The sequence below is a fragment of the Leopardus geoffroyi genome, chromosome E1, assembly GCF_018350155.1.
Source record: "Leopardus geoffroyi isolate Oge1 chromosome E1, O.geoffroyi_Oge1_pat1.0, whole genome shotgun sequence".
Classification (NCBI taxonomy): domain Eukaryota; kingdom Metazoa; phylum Chordata; class Mammalia; order Carnivora; family Felidae; genus Leopardus; species Leopardus geoffroyi.
Window position 1 is genome coordinate 54370817 of NC_059330.1, and position 26947 is coordinate 54397763.

At 52.9% G+C, this 26947-nt stretch overlaps 1 long non-coding RNA gene across 2 annotated transcripts; it reads left to right on the top strand.

Annotated features, from left to right (window-relative positions):
- Nucleotides 1-7547: 7547 nt before the first annotated feature.
- LOC123604591 lies at nt 7548-18730 on the top strand. 2 transcript variants are annotated; one of them, XR_006715375.1, is made up of 3 exons: nt 7548-7641; nt 16634-16768; nt 18034-18730. It is a non-coding gene; the product is annotated as an uncharacterized LOC123604591 (long non-coding RNA). The 2 variants fall into 2 exon arrangements; XR_006715374.1 differs by having other exon boundaries at nt 18130-18730.
- Nucleotides 18731-26947: the final 8217 nt, after the last annotated feature.

Here is a 26947-nt window from a genome sequence, read left to right on the forward strand (position 1 = left end):
TGTGTTAATTACAGCCAATTAAACTTTTCTGTTTTTAAGTTACCCCCGGTCAAGCTGTTTTAGAGAAGGTGATTTCTGGCCAGATGGGAAGAAACGCCTGTATCCACCCTCACATGAGGTGGAGGGAGAAACGTGAATTTCAGAGGCCCTCCAAAATGATGAACAGATGGACAGAGGGCTGGAGAGGACGGGCCAGGTGGAGATGAATGGCCAGGGCAGTCTGACAACCCAGCCCCCTGAGGGGCACACGAAGGGGGGAAGGAGGGCCGAGGCTGGCTACTGGGTGTGTGGTCCTCAGACCAGCTGCCTGGGCACCACCCGGGAGCTTGTTAGAAATGCAGCATCTTGGGCCCCACCTCAGACCTGCTGAGTCAGAATCTGCATTTTAACGAGATGTCCGAGGGATTCTACGTATCCAGCACAGTTTGAGAAGCGCGGGCCTAAACCTCTCGAGATCCGCCCATCCTGGATCCGTCTGCCCAGGCACGGAATGGCGACTCCTTATAGTCTGGAGACTCCTCTGAATCCCCCCATCCGTTTCCAGAGCTCCTGGCTGTTCACTAAGAAAGGTCCTCTTCATGGGGTCACTACCCTCCAGATCCCTTCACCCTGCCCTGCCCTGCTGGGGATCCAGGAACTGTCCTCAGGTGTCTGCTTTGACTCGGCCAAGGGGAGGCCCCGGCTGGAGACGGGAGCGGGGAGAGAGAAAAGCAGGGGTGTTTACTCCCCACCCTCTCCCTGCAGAACTGCAATATGGCAACGACTCTGCCTCTGTCCTGATGGCCACATCTGGCGGGAACCCACTACCCAAGCTCTAGCTCGAGCTGTGTCCATTAGTGATGCCCCCTCCCCTTGCCCCTGCAGACCTACGGATGCCGACGCTTCCTGGCTTCTCCCTGGATGGCTCACTCTTCCCTGTTGTCTCCCTTACCCTGATTATTTTAGCTGTTGTCATTTTCGCAGATATTATTCAGGCCAACGGATCGGGAGATGACGGCCATTCAAAAATCTATTATACTCACAGATCCTAAGGTACACAGCCTCAGGGTGGGCCACGTGGAGAAGAACCAGGGCTGGTCATGCGGCAGAGGGGGAGGGGAGAACTGGGGACAAGAGTGGCTGGTCTGAATCATTTCAGAGGGCTCTGGGGCTGTCCCGGAGTGATCTGGTACCTGCTCCTGGAGTGTATCGTAGCCTGGAGTGTCAGAGTCCAAAAAGAGAGGGTGTTGGGAGTGTAGGCTCTGCACTGGTTGGAAAAGCATGCCCCTGGGAGGAGGACTCTTCCCTCAGGAGGGACAGGGGCGAGGGGGGCAAGGCCAGGCGACTCAAGTTCATTACTGAGCTCAGACCATGCCGAGTCCGGCCTGCGCCTGCAGGGAGGATGTTACAGCATCAGATTGACAGAAGCCAGAACCGTGGCTAACGCACCTATCTCTACCTCTAAAGCACTGCTTCCAGAAACTCTCTCCAGTTAACCCTTTGAATGTGCCGGCCGCTTCCTGCAGGGCTCCGATTAAATCAAAAGACTCATCTTCTTTGATTCTGTTCTCTGCAAACCTTGAAGACACCAGCGTTTCCTCCACCCGGACCCCGGGCCCTTCAGTCATTAACTAAACCTGTAACCGACGTGGAGTCTCTTTAGAACACATCTTAAGTGTCTGTGCGTGCCTACTAGTCATTTTCAAGGGTGATTCCCACTCGTGCCAGACTCGGAGAAACCAGAAGCCTTAGGCACAGTTATGCGAGGCAGAGCAGAAGGAAGGGTTTCTTCCCAGCCAGGGGCAAGAGGGACCCTGTGGGGAGACATCCAGTCCTCTCCTAGCCCCTGAGACACAGGGGCTCGTCGCACCCCCCCCCCCACCACCACTTTGCCTGAACTCGATGGTGTGGTCAGGAGCCCGGAAGGTGCCTGGAGCTCGGAGGCTGAGGATAATCAGATTTAATAATTATTAGTGATCTGCACACTTTCTGCAGCAGATGAAATAATTGTATAGGAGGGCTGGTGGAAGGAGGAAAACCATTAATGCCTTTCCCTTTCAGCATTAAACAGCCAAGTTACAGAGCTTGCCGCAATTAATTAGCACTCTGTCTTATTAGCACCTTTGTCTACTCGTCCCCGTCCGACGCAAATGTTGTGTATAACAGCAGACAACTCTCTGCCTTGGCTGCTGCTGGATTTCATCTAAAGGAGCCCCAGGCCTGGGCGGAGCCAGGGAAGGGCCTTCCTGAGCACCCGGCTGGGACCTGGGGGACAGTGCGTGTCCTTAGGGGTGTTGCCTAAAGATAGCTGCACCTCCAACAGAGCAGAAGACTGACTCACCTGGGCACTGGGCCCGTGCAAGCAGCCCAGGGAATCTTGCCCATGCAAAGAAATGCCAACTGCCAGCAAGTGGCCGGGAAGACCGGGCGGCATGATTGCCTTTCCAGGAGCACACGAGCTCCAAGATGGACCGTGAAGACCAGCGTCGTGGGCGTGTGACCGGTGCGGTCACACAGGGCTCCATGCTCGGAGGGTCCCTTCTTAAAATCCTTAATACTTTTAGCTTTGAACTTGCCATTTGCAAGTGAACTCCGATGGGACCAGGGAGCGTGGTGGGGGGCCTCCTTGCTTCCCCACCTCCCTGTGGGTGAGTCTCGGCCACTCACTCTCCCACCCACTGCTGCTGCTTCCCATCCCTGGTGGGGGGCCTGGGTGTCAGGGTGTGCACCCCACACCCCCGAACTGTGGGGTGGGGCCCCTGTGCCTTGCACCTGCCCACAAGTGCTCCCACGGGGAAGGAGTGCGACATTAGGTAACAAATAAACACATCCTGACCCATCGTGGAGCTAAAGAAAAGGAAAGGTTTGTTTTGTTTTGTTTTGTTTTTTGTTTTTTGTTTTTTGAACTCGAGGTTCTATCCGGTATGCAGCTGGCCTCCGGGCTGTTTCTGGGCGGGAGTCAGGGTGCTTCCGAGCTTCACCCCGCCATCCACCCCACGACTGCTACACGCCATCTGGGTGGTCCCTCGGGGGATGGAAGACGGACGTCACAGCTCCCTGAAGAAACCACAACCCTAGACTCCACCGCCCCTCCCGAGCCCCTGAGGACCTGCCGCAGAAAATTCAAAACTACTCGTAAATTTGAAAACATGGAGGTCCAGAGCTCTCCAGGCGTTGAAGCCCGGAGCCCCGGCTGGGATTTTACCCGGCTGGGAGGTGGGGACAAAGCGACAGCACGGAGATGGTGTAGAGGCTGCTCAAATCTGGCAGGAGGGCAGCTGGATGGGGAAAGAGGGAGGAACCGGAGTCAGAGCTGGTTCAATTCCTGCCTCTGTACTTACAATGAGATTCTCGGAAGCCCTTTAAAGTCTTGGGCCTCCCTTTCCTCACCTGTAAACGAGTGCCCTTGACTCAGACAAACAGGTGGATCAAGTAACACAGGACGTGTAGGGCGGATGTTCATTGGCGGTCGGTCCCGGCTGCTGTAACAAAGTGCCACAGAGTAGGGGGCTGGTAGACAACATATCCACGTTCCCCACAGCGCTGGTGCCTGCCTGGAAGTCCACGATCAGGCGTCAGCAAGGCCGGGTTCTGGCGAGGAACCTCTCCCGGGGTTGCATGCTGCTGGCTTCTTGCTGTGGAAAAAGGGCAAGAGAGCTCTCCTGGGTCCCTTTTCCATGGGCCCTAATCCTCTTTGCAAGGACTCCACCCTGCTGACGTGGTCACCTCCTGAGCAACAGAAATATCAAGTAACTTGCCCAAGGTTGGGATCCAACTGATGGAGGTTTGGAGTAGTGGACGTCCAGAGCTGACGGCCAAAAAAGAATTCTGGAAGACGGCTTTGGTGCAAAAAAGGTGATTTTCTTAAAGCACGGGGACGGGACCCATGGGCAGAGAGAGCTGCACCCATGGGCAGAGAGAGGTTGTGAGGAGTGATTGGTTATAAACTATGGAGTTGGGCGAGGTAAAGGCAAAAGGGAGGACTTTGATTTGCTAAAGAGGACTCAGAAGATACCAGAGGCCTTGCTATTGTCAGGCTAAGGCTATTTTCCCTCTAGTAAGGCATTAACATTAAGACAGGGTGGGGGGCGGTTCCTGGAGAAATGTTCTACTCTGTATTTGCCTCAAGTATTTGTCCACGGGCTGCAGGTTTCAAAGAAATTTCATTTTACCTGCCATTTCCTTCTTGTCTTTGTTCCCACATCACTATGGAGGGGAGGGTGACGCTGGGGCTCCAGGAAACTGAGTCTATAGGCTGTGTATGAAATTGTCTTTTTCTTGTAATTCACTAAGACATTTGTAAACCGATGGAGACCCACGTCTGCATGACGGGGAATCTCTGTCAGTTAACCATTTGCTTTCCCCTTTCCTTTGTTCCTGGGCAGCCAGGAGAGCCTGAGGAATGTCACACAGATCCCAACTGGGTGGTGGGGCGGGTGTTTGTCTCATGCTCCCTTATCACGACTGCTGATAAGCAGGCATACTCTGACACTCTGTGAAATGGGCCCGACAACCCCAGTGCTGGTAGGCACAGGGTGTTGGTCTGTAGGTGAAATCCACAAGCACGGAAGTGATGTAAAGGAGAAAGCGGGAGTTCGCTGCCCGCGAACACAGAGAACCACGGCCGGGCCTAGGCTGAGTGCTCCCTTCAGCAGAGAGGGGACAAGAAACAAAGAAACAGAAGACAGACCTCAGCGGAATCCCAGGCATCGTTACTCCCCCCACCCCACGCCCGCAGCAGCTGTCACACCCTAAATCTGGGAACCCCTCTCCCCACCCCATTCCTGGGAAGGCAGACCGGGTGAGCACGGCTAGTGGACAAGGACACTGATGTCCGTGCTACCTGTGACAGTCAAGTCATTCCCTGGGAGTAATCCAAGGCCCCCGAATCTCCCAGTCTGTCTGAGAGCCAAGGCACAGCAGAAATCAAAGCATGTAGCATCTGCAAATGATGACAATGACAACGGTCCTGCCGAGATCCACAGCCCCCCTTCCAGCCCAGCCCAGCCCAGGAAGCAAGCCGGAGAGCCGACTCCCCTGGAGCTAATGTGCGCCCCTAGAAGGAACACCTTTCTCCACCTGTCCCTGCCTGGGGTAAAGGAACCACAAGTCCCTAACAGAGACAGTTCCTGGTCCTGGCCACATCCGGTTGGCCAAAGCCCCGAGGCCGCCCAGGACCACTTTTTAATTCTTTTGCAATCAGCATTTTCCTTTCTTCATTTGCTGGTTGAATAATGCAGCCTGTAAGAAAAGGGCCCTCAGCACAATTCTGGTGCTCGTTTACAATGGAAATTGGGAAAACGGGCGAAACGCATACTGCAAAATGCATTTAAAAGAAGATGATTCAATTGGATTTGGCAGCTCTGATATTCAGGACCAGAAGGAGAAAATCTGTCTGTGATTTGAACATGTATAATTAAGATGAAAACCTTAAGTACCGGGTGCATTTCTTAAGATGTCACCGGCTCTGTTGACTCCGGGCGTTCCGATCAGTGGTGCAGAGCATTTATTTCTGAAATCTGAATAGCATGAGTGAGACTCCTTTTTAAAACCAGCACTGGGTGCCAAGTCACAGCCTGACATTGCACAGCTCATCAAGTGGGGCGAAGGCAGGGGCAGAAGGCAGCGAGAGTGGAGTGCCTCGGGCCCGGCTTTGATCTTTCCCCGGGGTGTGCCCCCGAAACATTCGCAGGCCGACTGCTCGGGCAAAACTGGATCCGTTTGCCGTGTCCTGTTTTGGTTCTTCTTCTGGTGCCGACTGGTGTGCCAGTGCCCGGGGAACTGGTTCATCCCGAAAACAGAGAGCCCGCTGTGAATGCTTGGAACCGCGGGCTTTCAAAGACGCAACCTGGTTTCGTGGGAAAAGCCAGGCGTAAGAGCCAGGAGATTGGGGCTCACACCCCGTCGTCACTCCTCGCTCCCCGTGTGATCTCGGGCAGCTTCCTTGGGCTCTCTCTCCCTGCCTCAGCTTCCCCATCTCGGAAATGGGGCTAAATGTCAGCACCTCCTTCGTGAGACAGTCAGGACAACTATGTGAGGTTACTGGGCAACTCCCAGCACCGAAGCGCCACTGGCTGCTTGGGAGCTATTTTTCTCCTTCTCTTTGGGCCTCTCCTTGAGCCACTCAGAATGAGCTCCACGAGTCCAGCTCGCCTGGCCCACCGGGCCCTCGGAGCTTCTGATCTGTGCAGAAACCGGATATCATGACAAACTCACTTGCCGTTCGAGATGACTCAGTGACAGAATTTCTGGCAGCCGGACAGCCTTCTCCATGGAGGGCTGGGAGGCTTCCCGAGAATGACTCACAGACAGAACCTGGAGGCTCGGGCGAGCCACGTGACTGCACCTGCCTCATGACTTGGGAGCGTCTCTTCCTGATGGAGGCTGGAATCCCTCTGGGGACTCCTAGGGTCCGCTCTCTGTTCCTTTCCAGATGGGAGAGGAAGGAGGAGCCCTGGCCGTTTTCCTTCAAGGTCTGGCCTTCACCGGAGGGAAGGTGGCCGGACTGTGTGTGACAAAAGCACTCTCTCCGCCCCCTCCCCGAACAGCCTGCCTTTTTCTTGGGGTGACGGGAAGGGAGGAGGGGAGGGCGCATGGGGAGCCGGTGCAGGGAGAGAAAAGGAAGAAGCGGTAACACAGGAAGTAACGTCTCACAGCTGTTGCAAGGCCCCCAGAGCGGCTGCACTCCCTGGGGCACCGGCCAGTGCTTCCCTCCGCACACCTGCAGCCTACCCAGTGGGTGCAGCCCAGCCCCGATCCCCAAGGCCGACAGTCCTGCATCATGGGACCAGAAGAAGCCAGCCTCCCTGTTTCCAGCGAGAAACCACAGCCCATGTGGTCTTCATAGAGCAGGGAGGTCGAGAGTGGTCCCACCGAGAGTGGTCGCTGGAAACGAGCTCAGGCCAGTTCTGCACAGGTGGGGAAACTGAGGCCCGCCGTGGCTCAGCAGAGCCCAGGCACGGTGGGAGCCCCGCACTCCCAGGCCTCCTTCCGGCCCAGACCACTGAGCCACGCTGCCCGCCAGGGTTCCAGGGCTTTGGGGTTGTCTACGCAGGTGGCTTCAAGCCCTCCAGCCCTGCCTCTTACCGGCTCTGTGACCTTTGGAAAGGTCCTTAGTCTTCCTTTGCGTCTGTCTCATCACCTATAAATGGGGTAAAAGCGCTTTCCTCTGAGGTGTGCCAAGAACCCCGCGAGCAGAGCAAGCACGAAATAAATGTGAGCTCCACCGTCCTTTTCCTTCCCTGTCCTGTCTGCGTTTCTCCCCTTCCCCAGAGCCACTTAAAGCTCAGTAACACCCGTGCCCCTGCTCCCACTCATCCTCCTGCACAGCGATGCCCCCGCATGTGACAGGGAGCCCCTCGGCGATGGGGAGGCAGGGGCTGGAAATATGGGAGGAAACGCCCTCTGATTCTTAAGGAAAGCCCCAGGCTTCATTCCCTAGGAGAAGCGAGAAGGGGCCCGCGGTCCCCCCCACCCCCAGCCCACCCCGTCCAGAGCTTCTGATGTACTATAGTGTGAAAAATTAATGTTTCTGGTTTCCTAAGTTTTGTCTCTTGCTTTTTACCTTCCAAATCAGGCATAGCTTGCAGGAACCAAAGCAATCCCGACGAGCAAGGAGGAGCGAGGGAAGGAATCGGGAACAAGCGAAGCAGAAGTGACAAGGTGATGTTCTGTGCTCGACAGCTGTCCCAGGGGTGGGGGGGGTGGGCGAGGGCGAGCCTGGCCGCTGTGGCCCCTTAGTGCTGGGGACGATGGCCGGCCATCAGGTTGACCAAACGGGAGGGGCTGTGTGGGTACCAGCAGCGGGAGGCGGCACCCAGCGGCTGACAGTCCCAGGGTTCAGGGCTGCTGTCTGTTCAGGCCTGAGGGTTTGCAGACCTCACCCCCAGCTGCGTGGAGTGTCACCTTGCCCTCAGTGATTCCGTATGTCAGGGAAGCCAGACCAGAAAACGTAGGAGGAAATCCCCTCTGGATGCTGAGGATTGTCCCGCAAGACTATATTCTATGGGGGCGCCTGGGTGGCTCAGTCAGTTAAGCGTCTGCCTTCGGCTCCAGTCATGATCTTTCAGCCCGTGAGTTCAAGCCCCGCGTCGGGCTCTGTGCTGAGAGCTTGGAACCTGCTTGGGATTCTCTCTCTGCTCTCTCTGCCCCTACTCTGCGTGTGCTCTCTTTCTTTCAAAATTAATAAATAACCTTAAAGAAGAAGAAGAAGATGAAGAAGAAGAAAATATTAGAACTTTTATTGGCGGGCGGTTTCTGTGAGGCTGGACTTAGGCTGGTTTATTAAGAGTTCTGTTTTGTTCGTGTTTGTTTTCACCAAATGCACACCGTTCTCCCTCCTGCACGAGCTCTTTGGCGTCCAAAGGGGGTAGCTGATTCTGGCTTTTCTTACTTCTCCACCCCCCCCCCGCCTTGCCCCACCCTCCCCACCACTGCCTAGGGAGGACCCTGAACTTTGGCTTAAGAGTTCAGAGTATGCGTTCTGGGGACAAACCCAGAACCCTGGCCGGGCACCACTTAAGTGATAGTCTCGGGCAAGGTACTGAACCTCTTCACGGCACTGCCCGTCACCTGCCCCCAGAGCCAAAATCACCAGGGACTCCCCTACCCCCTGTAGCTAGGACTTGAACATATGGGCAGTCCTGGTCAGTGAGAGGCAAGGGAATCCACTGAGGTCTCTGGGAAATATTGCCTCGCCTTACTTTTTTTTTTTTTTTTAATTTTTTTACATCTATTTTTGAGAGACCGAGAGAGACAGAGCACGAGCAAGGGAGGGGCAGAGAGAGAGGGAGATGCAGAATCCGAAGCAGGCTCCAGGCTCCGAGCTGTCAGGGCAGAGCCCGACGCGGGGCTCGAACTCACAAACCGCGAGATCGTGACCTAAGCCGCAGTCGGAGGCTCAACCGACTGAGCCACCCAGGAGCCCCAGCCTCTCCTTACTTTTTAAGGGAGAAATGGAGGAGGAGGAGGAGAAGGAAGGAAGAGCAAGAGGGAGAGGAGATGGAAACCCTTGCCTGTTACTCCTTGCTGCCTTTGAACACAGATGGGTGAGGAGGTGAGGCTTGGGCCTCTGCCACCATCTCGTGATAAAATGGAAAAGCCGAGAAAACCTCAAGAGGCTGCCTGGCCAGAGCGCGGGCGTCACTGTGTTGATGTGCCCCCAGATTCCACACCAGATTCCTGTGATTTCAGTCACTCGCAGCTGGGTGCTGTTCTGTGTGGCCGGATGCATGGCATGCACACCCCTCCCAAGCCCTCATGTGCACAGCCACAGGGTAGAGAGGAACAGTACCGGCCTCGGGACGGCACAGCTCATGTAAAGTGTGCGGCAATGTGCACTGCACGAAGGATGTCCCCAGAAGGCACTCCCTCTTCTAAGCCCAGGCGTCGAGCCCCCCCACCCCCGACATTTCTGGAAGGCTCCCTGAAGCCCAGCCCGGTTGCCAAGGCAGCCACCCCGGGGCCAGGATTCAGAGGGAGGCTCACTGGCCCAGAACACCATCCGGGGGGAGCTCCTGCCCAGCGACCCAGGGAGGTGGGGGAACAAAGCATGAGGTCTTGGGAAGGGAGAGAAAATGTCAGGGAAGTGAGCCAGAGGGCTGCGAACATCTGACCCCTCCAGAAAGTGCTGCTGAGGCGAAATGCCAGTCGGGCTTCGCTTTCAGCCCCTGATTGCATTAATAAGATAATGATGAGTCATTTTGCTCTGCATCCAAAGAGTGAAGCAAATTACCTGTGTCTATATTGCTTAATGACGGCGGCACTAACAGGACCTTTGCAGCCCGCTGGACCGAAGTTGACCTATTGCAGGAGGCACGCTCGTGCCCATGGGTTTGCCACTTGACTGAAGCCATCCATCAGGCGGGGAGTGCACCCCTACCACGCGCTCCCCATTAGCCCCTGTCCTCCACCACACTGCCCCCACATCCCTAACGGGCTCTGGCTTTCTTAACCTGGTGATCCCAATACCATTAGCTATTTCCCGGACGCGAACCACTGGGCCCCCGTTAGCCAACGTTCAGGCATCACCTTCAGGTGGGAAGTTTCCACTTTGGCTACATTTCCCCAGACAAGAGTTCATCCGAGCCAGAGTCCTGGACCCCCTCTCCCCACCGGCAGGAAATGCCCTTGCCTCCTGCGGCCTTCGGAGCAGAAGGTGATGAAAGAGATTGGGACACAGCCAACCACGAGAATCTTCCAAAGGCCAGAGAGGCTCTTCCGGGTTTTTTCATCATTTCAGGGTCCATAGACTTTTTTGTTTCATTTCCTTTAATTAAGATATTATTTCCATACAGTGGAGTTGACCCTTTTAGAAAGTGGAATGCTCTGGGAGTTGTAACAAAGGCATACTCTGACAGCACTATTGCACACAAGATGCAGAACAGCTCCATCGCCCCAGAAAGTTCCTTCGTACCCTCTGCGGTCAACTTTTTCTCCCTCTCCCAACCTCTGGCCACCACTGACCTGTTGTTGTTAAAGTTTTTTTTTTTAAGTTTGTTTATTTGAGAGAGACAGAGGGAGCATGAGAGAGAGCAGGGGAGGGACAGAGAGAGAGGGCGAGAGAGAATCCCAAGCAGGCTCTGCACTGTCAATGCAGAGCCTGATGCAAGGCTCAGTCTCATGAACCGTAAGATGATGACCTGAGCCAAAATCAAGAGTCAGATGCTTAACAGACTGAGCCACACAGGCGCCCCAACCTGGTTCTTTTTCCCCCAATGGTTTGGTCTTTTCCAACAGGTCACATTCACTGAGTAGTGTTGAATCTAGTTTCCTTTGCTTAGTAAACTGTATTTCAGATGCATCCATGGGGCTATGTGTACAATAATTGACTCTCTTTTACTGCCCAGTAGCTTCCACTGTGTGGGTGGAGCAGGGGCGGCTTGTAGGGTCCATAGGTGTTGAATGGGCACTTACCTACCCTGAGCCAAACACCTGACATCTGTTATTTCACTTAATCCTCAGGAAAAAACCAAAGGCAGGCACCACGATCTCCATTTAGAGATGAGAACATAGGACCACAGGGCTAGAAAGAGGTGAGGGTAGTCTGGATACCATAGATGGGGCTGTCCGATCCACCTTCTGTCCATTTCTCGAATGAGCAATTCTGGAGTCCCTCCTGGAGGTGGGGCGGTGTACGGGCTGTGGGGGTGCAATGCAGAACCACACACGGTCCTGAGCCCGGGGACTTAGTGTCCAGGATCGCCCTTCTGCCTGCTTTGTGGGGCGAGTGCTTCGAACTCTTGCGCCTGATGCTTCAATGCCCCATTTCGCGGGTGCGTGGCTCTGGAAGAATGGCCCTCCAGGATGTGTAGGGAGAAAAGATTCATCCATAAGACGCTGGGGAACCACTAGCAGGAAGCAGAAAGAAGAGGCCATCAGAAATGTGTTTTCCTGGCACGTTTGTGCTCTTGAAACAATGAAATTGCAGGTTTCACTAGACAGACATGGCAGCCAGTGCCTGCGAGTAAATATAGTTATCCCCACGGCTTGCCGCCCTCCGATGCCCACTCTCCATCGTTTGTACTTAGGCGGGAAAAACAGAGAAAGGAAGGGAAGGGTGGGGCGTTGGTGAGGGGGCTGCAGTCCCAGCTCCACTGACTAGGATTTGCTGCCACCCCCTCCCTGTTACCTTCCATACCCCCGTCCTCACCCCTGCTCCAGGCAGCACTGCCCTGAGCCTGCTATCCCAACTCCCAGGCTCCCATTATCAGCCACGAATATACCCAGGGAAATCCCAGGGCAATACACCGTATAAGCAACTATTTGCCAGTTTCTATATCCCCAGGGGGACACACAAGAGTGGCCCAAGGCCCTGAGGCTCTGCTTAGGGACTTGGGCTCTTGGGTCTGCCTAGCTTTCTCTGAGCAATGACTACCCTCTCCACACTATGCTTCTTGGCCTGAACCATCAGAGTGTACCCCAAAATGGAGAATTCGGGGCTACAGGTCTCCAGATCATTTCCTCCTGGGATCCCAGGCAGCAGGTTCACCGGACTTCACTCCACAGGAAAGCGCCCTTAGACATATTCGTTCTCTCCACCTCTAGCATAGACCTAGTTGAATAAAAAGCATCAGAGCAATATTTGATGACAGATGGGAGGGAGGAAAGGAGAGGGGAATTGAGGGAGGGAGGGAGGGAAAGAAGGTTGCAGAAAGCCAGTCTCAGTTTCTTATTTAGCCAAGAAAAATGTGCACCGCTCCAACGTGCTCAAGAGTGGAAATATTGGAATCGAACACTAGGTTGGATCCCTATTCTACACTTGTGAGCTTCACTGTACTTTTCTGAGACCTGGTTTCCTCTCTCCAGATCTTGGAGGAGGGTGGCAGGAGATCATTTAAAAGACAGCCCGCGTATGGCCCACAAGAGCAGCCCATTCAGAAGTGTTGGTGACTACTACCGCTTTGGGTTTCCAGAAAGCTCTTCTGAGCAGGCCTTGGTGCAAGCCGGCCTGCACACAGCGTGTGCCTCCAGAACATGTGTTTCCAAGATTTCTCCCAGAACCGGGCCCTGTGTGTCTATATTCAGTGTCTGCCCTGCTTGTGAGCGGGAGGCCAGGGCGGATGGGAGTGTGCGGGGTTTGTGAGAGCCCATGGTCCCCCCCCCCCCCCGCCCCGGAGCCGGCGCTCGAGGAGGGTAGAGAAGGACTTTATTAAAATGGATGTCAGAGCTCTGGTCAGGCCTCATCCAGCAGCTAACGCTAAATTATTAAACACTGGCAAGGACGCCGGGGGCTTTCCCACTTGCTGACAGATGGCTTTCCACCGAATCTCTGTGCATCTTCTTGATGTAATATCAACAGGGGGTTGAGCACAGCCCGGGGGAGGCAGCACTGGAGAGAAAACCCCACTGCAGACCCCCACGTTCGTGGAGAAACCCCCACGATGGTCTGCCTTGTCCCTTCAAGCACCTATCCTGATGCACCCACCTGGGTCTGAGCTCCAATTTCCCCCTCGCCCGGGGGCTCCCTGAGTCCAACAGGGCCACCAGACCTGCTCACAGCATCAACTGTAATAATTAATGTTGCATGAGGGCCTACTCTGTGCTCGGGATTTCACATGCATTGCTTTATTTAATCTTCCCACTGGTCCTCGGCGAGACCGATGCCATTAATATCCTTTTATAAATGAGCAAACGAGACTCAGAGCGGTTAACGGCGCCGTGTTGAACACTTGCTATGTGACAGAGCCAGGGCGGAGATCTTGTCCTCTGACGTCAACAGCCCCACTTTTAGCCTCCCGGATCACGGTCCGCAGGCTCCGGAGGCCCATGCTGGCTCCCCTTGGCCTGCCCCGCCCCCAGATTTCCAGGCTCGTTAGCATGCAGGGACTCACCCATGGGGACTCAAAATACCATGGCCCTCCCTGGAGACCCAAGAGAAGGACACAGAGGTGGGAAAGAAAACTAGCCCTCCTGTCTAGACGGCCCCCCCTCAGGAAGGCGGGACCCCAAGAATGGAAAAGGTCTGTTGCCAAAACCCAAGACATGCGCCCTCTGCCCCTGTGCCCTGGTCTCCTGAAGTGGTGCCCAGCCCGCCCCTTGTCATTACTATTTACTGTAATCACTGCATTTTGTTGAGCAGTTACTCTCTGGCAGACATTAGGGTAAAGTTATTTAAGTCACTTCTCTAAGGTTTGTCATAAGGAACGTAGGGCCAGTGAAGCGATCTGAACATGGCCGATTTTTAGGCCCCTCCGACTCAGGGGCTTGTGCAGAGCCAGGATTTTATCGACTTTGCAACTGAACAGAACCACCTAAGGATGGAAATCCCGGGCGGTGGCCGATTCCCACTCTTCCTAGAGCCCCCAAGCACCTGTGTCTCGGGAAGAATGGCGTGTGTCCAGGATCCCCAGCCTGACAAGACCCCCCACCCTGGAAGGAGGCGTGTGCCGTGCGCTCAACAGTCTCCCCGGGATGTCTTGCTCTAGCCACAAGGTCTCAGGAGGGTCCTTGCACTGAATCTGGGTTCTCGGTGAGGACAAGGCCACCCCCCAGGGTACCTGCCAGATGACACTGTGCCTGCCCCGGCCTGGCTCCCCAGGGCCTGCTCGTGAAGACCCATCCCTCCATGGAACTTTCCGGCTCTAGAGAACCCCGGCCCAGAATCCTTGCGAACTTGCACGTGCTCCCCTCCATCTGGTCCTCTCAATGGACGCTCACATCCCATCTGAGCAGAACACATCTAAGCCAGGCCTTTGCCCCCAGCAAAGAGGGTGAGACTTTCTGGAAGCTTCACCCTCCAGCTTCTTCCTTTCCTCTCCTCACACCTGCTCACGGTCACTCCCGGAAGGAATTATTTTTAACAGATGCCCCCTGCCCTTCCAAACCCCCAAGGGGGAGAAACCCGTAAGGCAGCTGTTTATTAACGGTACTCGGTGTCATTAACAGCCAGGCATGTGGTAAAATATAGATTAAAGCGGGGAAGGCAGGAATCACGCTGCCATTTGTCCTGTTCCGAATGTCATTATGCGTTCCATCGCGGCGTATTACCGAGATGATTAGTGGCATCAAATGACTTCTGAAAAATGATTATGTGCCATTAAAAGCATTAGTCTGTCTGAAACCAGCACAAACAAATGGCCGTGCAAGAATGAGTCATTAGCTGGGGAGGCTGGGTGATGTGACAGAGAGCTGCCCGTGCGCCAGGCAATTAGCACTGCCAACAGGTTGGGGAGGCAGGCCGCCGAGCCTGGAGCCCACGCCCGGCTGTGGGAGCCTCGGGCCCCGAGGACAGCAGGGCGCCTGTGGGAGTCCAGCATCTCCTGGGGAAGCCTGGGCAGCTGGGTTTGCTTAGAAGGGCCTGCCTTCCCCACGGCTGCGGTAGAAATGCCACGGCCAGGCCCGGGGTGATGGCGAAGCGCGGCTGATGGTCTCCGAGGCTGCAGGAGGCCAGACTGGGGGAGAGACAGAGAGGCGGGAGCGACACAGTCACAGAGGTGTGAGCATGTGGGTGAAACTCCACAGCAGAGGCCCCCCCAGGGGGAATTTTTTAATTGACACCAGCAAAAAAAAAAAAAAAAGTCTCATGGAATCACCGTGTAATTTACAATGACAAGAACCTATAGAGAAGCTATAATTTGAGAGATTAAAAAGCATTTCTTGAACATATACCAATAAAATGACTTTGATGTGACAGCAAAAGAAAGAAAGAACAAGTGAAAAGGGGTGGTCTTTATCTGTTTTTCCAGAAGAGCCCAGCCCCAACCAGTCCTTAGGGGGAGCCAATGGCATTCGTGTTGAGTTGCGCTTATCGGGGACAAAGACTTGGTTTTGAGGAGATGGCAGGTGCGGTTCCCCTGTTTCCCCGCCCCTTCCATCACGACAAGTGTCCAGGCCTGTTCTGTGGGGGTCGTATTCCTGGGGCGGCCACCTCAAAGCTGGCTGGGCACATTCTGGGCACCGCTAACTCACCTGGGTCCCTGCGGCCGCTGCATAATCCCACACGGGCCTCCCTCCCCAGGGCTGTCGCGGGGCCCTGGTGTGACCCCAGTTACAGGGACTCAAGTGTCCTCGGCTATTCCTGGTGGAGAAGTCTGGTGCTGCCCTGTGGACTTTCGTTTTCTCATTTTGAAGAGTCTGGAGAGATTGTCAGGGGCCAACATCCAGCTGTGTAGGCTCCAGGCCTGTGGTTCTCCACCCAGCTTTGAGAATCTTCTGGGAAGCTTTTAAAAACCAGTGATGCCCGGGCCCTGCCCCTCCAGGGTGAAGAAACGATGATGTAGCCCACCCACTGCCTGTTACAGATAAAGAAACCGTGGCTCACAGAGGGGCAGTGCCCAGCTCAGGGTCAGAGAGCTGCTCAGGGTAACAACCAGGCCAGGAGCCGAATGCCTCTGAAAAGCAGGCTCCCAACCGTCCTGCCTTTCCTCTCTCTCGAATCCCAAAAGCTGCTCCTACCTGCTACTCCAAGGCCGATTGCGGCAAAGCCCTGAACCCGGCGGCTGTCAATGCTGATTGACACCTGTCACAACCTTGCTTGCACCGCACACCTTTGAGGCCCAGCCCCTCCACAGCCTTCATCTGCCTTTGCTGCTGCCTTTCCATTTCCAGAGCCAGAAGCATCTACCGCCTCAAAAAAGTGGCCGATTTCCAAAAGCCCTTCACCTCTCTTCCCTCCAGGCCTCACTGGGGACGCGCAGCTCATTCTGGAGAAGCCGTTGTGCTGTGCTGTTTTTCATCTTTATCGAACTTGGCTTTGTGGTTCTTGTTGCCGGGGGAGGGGGGCCTGTGCTGGCAGTTCGGAAATGCTGAGCTCAAATTGTCTTTCCCGCTCCTTACCTTTTTCTATTAGAAAAACATGATGGGGCGCCTGGGTGGCACAGTCGGTTAAGCGTCCGACTTCAGCCAGGTCACGATCTCGCGGTCCGTGAGTTCGAGCCCCGCGTCAGGCTCTGGGCTGATGGCTCAGAGCCTGGAGCCTGTTTCCGATTCTGTGTCTCCCTCTCTCTCTGCCCCTTCCCCGTTCATGCTCTGTCTCTCTCTGTCCCAAAAATAAATAAACGTTGAAAAAAAAAAATTAAAAAAAAAAAAAAAAGAAAAAGAAAAACATGAAACCTCTTTCTTCCACTTCTTTGTTTTCTTTTCTCTCTCTTTCTCGCTAAGACGGAGAGCAACGTGATATTTGATGACGGCTGTGTTTGTGTCTTGCTTACAACAGGTCGTGAATGTCTGTGAGGTTAGTCCGCTCAGGACCAAGCCCAGCGTCTACAGATTAAAAGCAGCCATTCGTCTCAGCCCTGCTTCTGGGGCTGTTTGCCCTCTATCGACCCCTTCCTGACACTCAGAGGAATTGGTAAGACTCCTAACGGCCTAGAAGCTCTTCAAGATGTCTCACATCAGTCTCTCCCATTGCTGCTCAGTCTTTCTGCATCACACCAGTTCCCATCCTGTCTGCAGAGGTTAAGGACACACAGGAAGGCCACAGGTAGTCTTTCTCTTCCAGCAACAGCCAGCCACAGGCAGCCTTGAACTTGGTTGGGACAGCAATCTCAAGCCCTGCTGTTCTGGGACGTGCTGAAATGGTACCTGGGATGCCCAGCAGGTTCAAAGCACTCCATACGCATGTTGACATTCTCCCCTTGTTTATAGAACTTTCCTCGGGAACAGACGGAGAATGTGGGTGGACTCCGTCCAAAAAATCTGATTGACGCACCTCTCCACTCAGGATCTGCAGTTGTTCGCAAAGTCTAGGGGACGCCAGAAACACCTACTGAGTGGAGGGTCCTAGTTCCCAGCCACATGGGCCTTTCAACATGGGCAGCTTGATGCATCAAAGTGTGCAAAGGAAGAGGCAATAGAGTCTACAAATAAGACAGAAGTAATAATCTCTTGGAACCTGATCACAGAAGTGGCATCCCACCATATTAGAGGCAAGCAGCTGGGCCCACACTCAAGGCGGGGTGGCGGTGGGGGGATTCCACAGGGAACAGCAGGAGGCAGGGAACCTTGGGCGCCATCTTGAGTCTGCCCTTCACAAGATTATTTATATCTGTGCTTCCAGGGAACAGCAGTGTGAGGCAGGGAAGGAGGAGAGCCAATTCAAGGATGTGCTCCGTGTTGAGCTGGGCCGCAAGGACAGGCGCCCAGAGCTCAAGCTTACAGGGCTCAGGAGATTGTTTGTCCCAAGAAACACAAGGGAAAAGCATTGACCATTGGTTCCCGCCCGCCTGGCCTCAGCTCCTCCGTGCTTCCAAGCTGTAGGTGTGTGATTCCTGAGCAGGCCCCTCTGACATCTCATATGGTGCCATCAGAAAGCCAAGAGCAGGATCAAGAGTGGCCTGGATGGGCCAGGGGCCAGGCACTGACAGGCCAGCTAAGGGCCACACAGAACGGACAGCCACAGCAGTGGCTGAAGAAGGAGGGCCAGAGAGGAACACAATGATGTGCATGGCGTGTCTGATACAAACCTCTCCCCATAGCATGTGTGTCTACACAGGCTTCTGCCGGGGTGGGGGGTGGGGGGAGGGGGTTGGACAGAAGCCATGGCATCACCATGAGTTCGAAGAGACCTAACACAATGGTGCCACATCCAAATTCAGTATTTTCTCCCACCCACAGAATGCTCTTCCACTGGCCATTCTCCTCCTGGACCCTCGGCTTCACCTCGAAGTTGACCAACCCCCTGTGAGTTCTCTGTTCTCCTTTGCAACCCAGGCCTAACATGCAGGACCAGCCACAAAGCTTGGGAGCCCAGCGCAGAGTGAAAATGAGGGGCCCCTTCTGAGCACGGGGCCTGGTATGACTACCATGAAGCCAGCACTGCCTGCAGGTCTGCAACTTCAGGCCCTGCTCCAGTCCCTCTCCCTCTTGGTCCTGAAGCTCTCGACATCGCGGCTGCCCTTTTCCTCTCAGCCTCCCCAGGTCCTGCTCAAAGAGTCTTCTATGCATCTGTGCTCCTGGAAGAGAGAACTTCATCCAGGATCTTGCAGATCGCCCATCCGTCTTACTGCAGACACTGCTCGCCACGACTGTCTTCCTGAAGCACTGGCCTAAGTCCTCTCTGGGAGGAGCAGAGGGGTGGGTGCACAGAGTCGGAGTGTGCAGTGTGCAACCTGCATAGCTGTATGCAGCAGCCTCGAGTCAAAGGAGGACTTGCCCAGGAACCAAAATTAGGTGTCCAGGAAGGTCTTCAGACAGAGTTTATGTGCCCAGGACTAGTAACAAGAAGTGACCCTCGGATATCATATCACTTACTATACCCCAAGCCCTGGTTAAGTTTTTTGCACATATTAAATAATCGATTTCTTTCTCACAACTTTGAAAGAGTTACTTGTGTTATTCCCATTTTACAGAAGAGGCCCTCAGGCAGAGAAACCTGTCCAGGGCCACAGGGTCAGCAAAAGGGCTGTGATTTGAGCCCAGTCAGTCTGTCTCTCAAGTCCATTTCCATAACCACTACACCACGCTGAGAGTGACAGTGTCAGCCACCAGGGGATCAGGCAGGTGTAAAATTTTGAAAGCCTGACTGTGTTATGCATTGTTTGCAGTTTGAAGAGGAAGGTTCACATTTCATGTATTTATTTCCTTTACTTTTTGCTGAAATTCCTTTGGGAAATTGTAGCCTAGATCAAAAAAGGGGGGGAAAGGCAAAGAGAGATAGATCGGTAGGGTGGGTGGATATCTAGATGGATGGGTGAATGGATGGATAGATGGTGGGTAGATGGATGGATAGATGGGTGGGTGGTGCATGGATGGTGAATGGGGTGGATGGGTGGTGGATGGATGGGTGAGTGGATGGGTAGATGGTGGGTGGAGGGGTGAATGGTAGGTGGATGAATGGGTGAATTGAAGGGTAGATGGTGGGCAGATGGTGGGTGAGTAGGTGGGTGGATGGATAGGTGGGTGTGTAGTGGATGGGTGGGTGAATGGGCGCATGAGGAGTGGGTAGATTGCAGGTGGGTAGATGGGTGAGTAAATGGATGGATGGTGAGTGGGTAGATGGATGGATAGATGGGTGGATGGATGGTGGGTGGGTGGATGGATTGATGTGTGGGTGGTGAATGGGTGAGTGAATGGGTGGATGGTGGGTGGGTGGATGGGTGGATAGATGGGTGGAGGGATGGTAGGTGGGTGGATGGATGGATGTGTGGGTGGTGAATGGGTGAGTGAATGGGTGGATGGTGGATGGATGGATAGATGGGTGGATGGATGGGTGGGTGGATGGTGGGTGGAGGGCTGAATGGTAGGTAAATGGATGAGTGAATTGAAGGGTGGAACGTGGGCAGGTGGCTGGTGACTGGATGGTGGATGGATGGGTGGTGGATGGGCAGGTGGGTGGATGGATAGATGGACAGAGATAGAGGGACATAAATGTCTAAAACTCAGGCTATAAAGAAAGGGAAAGGAATGGGGAAAGGGTGAACCCCTAGGCCAAGCTTGGTGGTCACCATAGAGAGTAAAAGATAGAAGGAGCCCCCCACTAAGGTCAGTCAAAATCCTATTTCATTTCCAAGGCCCAACAGAACTGTTGAGTGCCCAGGAGAACTCCCCCTTGAAACTGACATGGAATCTACCTAAACAGGAGAGTGGGATGCTGTTTTTTTCCAGAAGAGAGTGTATGCCAGGCCTGGCACCCTCCTAAGAGGTCATCCTGACCCAATGAGAACAGCAGTGTTGCTGGGAGACAGCCAGCCTGTAAGGTCTCACTTCCAGAAGCAGCATCTGGCAGGTTGCCACGGGTTCAGGAGTCCTAGCTGACATGGAGTGGTTGCCTTGGGGACGTTGGAAGAGGCAGCCCTTCTGGCCAGCCTAGGTAAGCAAAGGAAAATTCTCTGGGGAGCCTAAGAGGAAAACCACCAGGCCACGTGGAGCGGGCTGTACAGTCGCTCATACTGCTGTTTCTTTTGTCTATTAGGGGGGTGCTCTGTCTCCACCAGCTTTCACCAGCTCAATGGCAAGGATAATGGGGTGAGGGGAGCCCTGTCTGATCCAGCAACTTGGGTTTGAGTCACTGGAGCCTGCATGGAAGCCTCAGGTAAATGGAGAATCACAGCATCATGAGCTTGGGTATGAGTGGGGAGGTCCGTGGCCAGCTATATCCTTGAGACAAGAAGGACAGCCACCTCCTCCTGCCTCTGGTGATCTCTTCGGTCGTGTATCCTGTGGTTGATAAAGTCCACGGTCGTTTTCCCGGGCCATCATTTGTCATTTCCACCTGTGGTAAGTCACAATCTGTTTTTCTCCAATTGGTCAAGACTCAAAGCCCTCTCCCAACACACCCTACTGGCCCCTGACCCCACACTCTTTGCAGGATCACCCTTGCCACCCTTGCCCATCCCTCCTCAACTGGCCGAGGTGACTCTCCTGGCCTCCAGCTAGCTTCCCAGCAGCTACTTTGGACAAGCGCAAACCGAGGATGATGGGGACAAGGGGCATTGGGGTTCCTTTCCGTCTAGCATGCCAATAAGCTGTCTGATCAGTTTGGATGTGGTCACACCCAGCCTATAGCGGGGCAGGAGCAAGATGCACTTGGAAACACAGAGGAGAAAGTCCATCTCGGGTCAAAGCCAAGGAAAGCGAAAGCTAGGAATGCAGTTGCAGTTGGGGATAAAGCTGGGGGACGGAGAGCAATGTGTTCAGTACAGAGGCCCTTGTGGCCCCGTGCTCTGTGCGAGAGCAGTTCACCACTTACCACCTGACACGGTGTGGTCTTCCTCTTAGCAGACAGACCCATGTTCATAACAGCATCCGGGATTTCTTCAGGCCAAGCTATTGGGGGGGGGGGAGGGGGCCACACAGCTGGGGGACAAACTAACAGGTGCAGCATGGAGGATGCTGTCCTCAGAGCCACAGGTTCACATCTGCCAGCAAAACGCAGCCTCCCCTGGACACACAAGCAGACATGCCTGCGTTCCCGCCCCTCTCTGGCACCGCCCTGACCACCCCTTCTACGTACTGGCAAGTCCAAATCTCATCTCCGCGTCAATATGCTTCCCCAAGTACTGGATGCCAAGTCCACAGCTGTCCCCCACGCTGAATGCACTTTGGGTGGGATGTGCCTGCTAACATTTACGGGGGCTCTCAGTGCACCGGTCATGTGTGGCTTCACTCAGAGAAGTCTCCCCTCCTCCTCTCCTCTCTGGTTGCAGCCACACGAGCCTTAGAGAACGCATGGTGCCTCTTGTCCCTCTCCCTACATTCCATGCCTGTGATGCCACTTGGCTGTTGTTGATGCATGACCAGGGCCATCTGTAACACCAGCAATAACCCCAACCCCATGCCTGCAACAGCTCCCGGTCACCGCACATCTCCAATGTGCCCAGACGTGGGCCGGCTGCTTTCCATACCTTTCTTGGAAATTCTCACAGCATGGCCTGGAGTATGTAGTGTTTCCCATCTTACAGACGAGAAAACTAAGGCCTGGATGAAGGTCACACCGCTAGGAGACCCGACCACGGTAATTATTTTGCGGTCTGCTTAGTGACCTTTCCTATCGTCGGACGTGTTAAAGGATAGCTTTCCCTGAAAGGCAAGATCGTGACTCTCGTACTTGAACACGTGTTAAAGATTTTATTTGGTTTAATATTAGTGATGGAACCAGGCGGATATTACAGCTAATCCAAAGGAGAAGTCTAAAAGGCATAAATTTATACACAGCAAAGGAAAGTGGATGTGAATTTACAAAGGCTGCAACTGACTCATTCCTTAAAGAAGAGGGAAATCAATTGAACCACTGGACAGAATTTATTTGCATGTCTATAGACAAGAGTTATTTTGCTTTGCTATCAGTTATCTACAACTTACGGAGCCATAAAACAGCTCAAAGACACCAAAAGGCTAGAATCCAATGGCCTGCAAGGGTGTGCTCTGAATTGCCTGGTTTTCCATCTGCGACACCCGGTGACCTTTTGGGCTCATTCCAAATTTCCTTACAGGGACAAGTACTCTAACCAGATCTAGACAATCTTAGTACCTCACTCTGCCTGATCATAGCGGCTGATATCAGGATTGGGCAGTCAGAATCCTTCCTGGGGATGGACTGGTTCACGGGCTCAGAAAGGAAGATGATAGATGATCTGGTCGAGCTAAGGCTGCGGGCCATGAGGAGGAAAAGAATCTAGAAGAGGAACCCTGATTCCCAACTGGACTAAGCACCTGCCACATGCTGGGCACTGTTCCACACGCTTTCTATGTAGTGAGGAGAATTTAATAAACGTACGAGGAAGGTTCTATCGTCATTCCACTTCATGGATGAGGAGAAGTGCAGAGATGCTAAAGGCCTTGCCCCAAGTCATGTTGCTAGTAAGTGGCCATCAGGTGCAAACACGGGCAGATTCCTGAGTCATTGCTCCAAGCTCTGTGCTATCCTGCCTTACAAAGTAACCTGGAAAAGGGGTGCCAGGGTGGCTCAGTCGGTTAAGCAACTGACTTTGGCTCAGGTCATGATCTCACAGTTTGTGGGTTCAAGCTCTGCATGGGGCTCTGTGCTGACAGCTCAGAGGCTGGAGCCTACTTTGGATTCTTTGTCTCCTCTCTCTCTCTCTCTCTCTGTCCCTCTCCTGTTCGAGCTCTGTCTCTGTCTCTGAAAAATGAATAAATGTTAAAAAAATAAAAAATAAAAAATAAAGTAACCTGGAAAGGAAAGCAGAGGTACACAATGACAGGTGATGACAGAGGACAAAATTACAGATGGGACAGAAGGCCTTCCAACCCCAAACATGCTGGAGACTTTAGGGGTTTCTAGAATACTCTGGAAGATTCTAGAGCCTTTCCTCTCTAGGATTCCTTGAGCAACCCCAGTATCCCTTCCAACCACCAAAGTCAATATTGCCACCCAATTTTTGCTGAAACTCCTTCAAGTTGTACTTTTTTCTATGAACAGTCTTGACTTACACAGCCATTAGGTGACAGAGCTGAGTTTCGAACCCTCACCTGCTTAAAATGTATAGCTGTGTCTCTACATTTCTTCGCCTGCAAATGGGACTATTATCATACTCATCCCGCTGGGTTATTGTCAGGATTAAGTACATCAATCCATGGAGAGCTCTGAAAAGAATGCCTGGCACCTAAAGGCACTCAACACAAGTTAATTTTATTATCAGCTCCATTTTACAAACGGATACACTGAGACAAAAGGTGTTATGAACTTGGCCTAAGGTCATGCAAAGGTCATGCAGTTACCACCATTTTTTGGCAAATGACAGAGCCACCAGCTGAACCCAGGCAGTGATCAGAGCCTGTGTGCTTCACCTGGACCCCGGAGAGGCCCTGGAGAAGTCATCTGGCCCTTCCTGCTGCCTTGAGCTGATCTGGCCCCTTCTGGTAGCCTGGGCCAAAGCACCATGGCAGGAGGGCTCCTGAGCCTGAGCTGGCTCCTCTCCCAGCCCTCATGCTAGAGCTGAAAGAACCACAAGCCACTGGGGCCTTCCAGCACTGCAGCAGCCAGGTGGGCAGAGCAGAGGGTCATCAGCTCCCATCTGGGGCGTTCTACAAATAGACCCACTCCCATCAGCCTACCCAGGTTCCCCGGAAGCACCTGTCCTGTTAAGGCTGCCTCCACCTCTTCTCCCTACTGTTTCCACCGTATGGAAGCATAAATCCAGTTAATGTGTCCAAAAAAGAAAAATCAAAATGTCAGATCTGCAGAGATGGTTCAATTGAAGGAATATTGATTGTCACAGAGAATATTCTCACTTTATTCACCTACTTAGTCTGCTCCCCTAGGCACATATGAATTCATCAAATATTGTCACAGCACATAATAATGCTCATTCCCAACATTGTTGTGACTGCTCAGGCTTCGGTCCTGCTCACGATGCCTGTCCCAGTTGGGGTGATGGCAGGGGATGGGAGGAGGGACACAAGGGCAATGCCAAAGCATCACGTCATGGCATTTTCCCCCAGACAAGGTGCTTTCCCATATAGTGTCTGCTCTGATCTTCAACACAACCATGTGAGAAGGTCTTGAAGGATATAGGCATTCCCATTTTCCAGATGGGATCAAGATGTTTAAGCAACTCATCCAAGGCCCTGCTTCCAGCAAACTAGAATTTGAACCTTGGTTTTCAGACTCCAAATTCAGGGCCCCTTCCGCTCCACCCTGGACTTTGCTGTAGATGGCGGCCCTGTTCCAGCCAGAATTGGAGCTGGGTGGTGTTCTCTCAGCTTCCGCCCTGTTCAGTTGCCCCATGGATTATGCACCCATTGTTTGTTCATCCCTGGACATAGACTCAAGGAGATGATCCCTGGCCTTCAGTGGATCTCCATATCAACATGGAGAAGTAGATAAAATGTCTGGAGACTAACATGTTGAAACTATCAGAACAATGGACACCACTATCCACCATGGAGACTTGAGCCCTGACTGTGGGAAGTGGTTTATCAAGGTGACACTGGCACAAAGTTAGGGCTAGAGAACCCTGGGAAAGTAGCACAAAACTCCTGAGGAGCATCTTGGCCCATTGTGACCCAATTGCTGAAGAACTGACTAGAAAGAGGGGTTAGGTGGCCAAGCCCTGGAGTACACCTACACATAAATTACAGGGTATCTCCAGACACCTTTGAGGAAAACACAGCCTTAGGGTATTTAGACCAGCATTTCCAAAAGTATGTCCCAAGGAACTGGCCTTCTGCAGCTCTGAAAAATTTTTGTTGTTGAATATGTTTGAGAAGCTCTGAGCTAATCAAAATTAAAGAGATTATTTAGATTTAAAGTTTGTCAAATCCTTTATCATTTCGATGACAGTGATAATGGTTGTGGTGATAATGATGGTGGTGGTGATGATGAGGATGGTGATGATGGTGGTAGTGATACAATAATCATCATCCATGGAGACTACAGCCCAATGCACCCAGCACCATACATGTACTAACACATTTCAGCCTCACGTTGGTGCTGTTGTTACCCCTGTGTTACAGCTGGGTAAACCAAGATGCAGAGAGTAAGTGACCTGCCCAGGGTCAAGAATTCTTGGGTGGTGGGACAAGATGAGAACACTGGAATCCCCAGGATGGGTGACATAACTAGAAGAGGTGTGTGTGTGGAATGCAATACTTACCAAAGTTTGGTGGCTGTGAATCTACCCCTTTGTTTCTTCCCAGAGCATCTGCTAGGACTCAGGCTCTATGGAACTTTTGAGAACTCTGGTTTAAACAGTTGCCCTGACTAGCTAGCTCCAGTATTTCTTGAGCCCCCTTCAATGTACACTTGGAAGCAAGTGCAGGTTGATAAGGTTTCTCAATAGCTACTCTTATTCTTGTTCCTGGACTGTAGCTGGACTGCAGCTGGTCTGAATCCAAAAGTGGGAACTCCTGGAAAAATCCAGACATGCTAGCTGGGCTGAGCCCTTCTTCCTTGGCTACCTTGAAGCAGGTAGCTGAGAAAAGCAGATAGCCTTCACTGTCTGCTTCCTCACCACCACCCTTGGCTGAATACTTGTTCTGGAACTTCCCAACCACATGCAAAAAGGAACTTTCCAGGGGTTAGACTCAGCCCAGAGGAACAATGATGCTAATCACTTTGGGCAGCTATCCCTCTCTCTCCACCTGGGTCTCAGCCACACCCACCCACAATTTCTGGCTTGATTTAACATCTTGGCTGGCATCCTCAACAGGTGCACAAAGTGGGGACTTCATTCCCAGGAGCCTTTGCCAAAAGCTCCCATTCCCTCAGAGGGAGGGGGAGAATATGGCCTCAGTAGAATATCAATAAGAAGCTATGGTGAGAAGACATAGTTGGCCAGAGCTGGTGATGGGGTAATTAATTCTACTTAAGAAAAATGTTACTAATAATTAAATGTACTAATTAAGAAAAATTGGATCAGCTGTTGTTGGTGTAACACAGAAGCTGCAGCTTTGCTGACACATTTCTTGGGTAGCTTCCGGCTGGGACTAAATGCAGCAGACACTGTTGGAGCCCAAGAGAAGCCAGAGGAGATTTGATCTGGAGAGGCCTTCATGGAAGGAAGCAGCACACTTGGGAGGGTCTGGTAAGGTGACAAGTCCAAGAGGAGATGCTAAAGTAAGATAGACCCTGGTGGGCAGTTCAGTGATGGGAGAAGGGACACAGGGAGAGGCAGATCAGAGGTCAGACAGGGCAAGGTATCTGATGGCCAGTAGGTGGGTCTTCAGTGGTTAGAACTCAGGTCAGGTGAGCAGACGTCATAGAAAGATGCAGAACTGGGGGCTGCTGGGTGGCTCAGTTCATTGAGTGTCCAACTCTTGATTTTGGCTCAGGTCATGATCTCACAGTTTGTGGGAGCAAGCCCCACATTGAGCTCCATGCTGACAGTGCTGAGCCTACTTGAGATTCTTTCTCCCTCTCTCTGTCCCTCCCCTGCTCACATGTATTCTATCTCTCTCTCTCTCTCCCAAAATAAATAAACATTTTTTTAATGTTTTGGAGCTAGATAAAGGTACTGACTGTCCAACATTGGGAATGTACTTAATGCCACTGAATGATACACTTTAAAATGGTTACTTTTAACCATTGAGAATTTTACCTCAATTATTTAAAAAAAAAAAAAAAGTGGTT